Here is a 255-nt window from a genome sequence, read left to right as displayed (position 1 = left end):
TAATAAAATTGATGAAGATTATTCAACTGACATGTGAGAGACAGGCTGTGTAAAATTGTCCTTCATATGTATCAATTATGCAATTTTTTGTTGTTGCCAATTGACAGAACTGTAAGAAATTTGATGGAAGAGTGTCAGAACACAGTCCAAGATGGAGTCCTATGAGGGGACTTCTGAGTTCTTGTGAAAAAACTGCAAGAAAACAAAAGTCTTGTGACCTCAATTTCTTTCTTTCTTTTTTTTTTTTTTTTTTTT

This window comes from Mus caroli, chromosome 9, assembly GCF_900094665.2.
Source record: "Mus caroli chromosome 9, CAROLI_EIJ_v1.1, whole genome shotgun sequence".
Lineage (NCBI taxonomy): Eukaryota > Metazoa > Chordata > Mammalia > Rodentia > Muridae > Mus > Mus caroli.
This window is presented reverse-complemented; position numbering follows the sequence as displayed.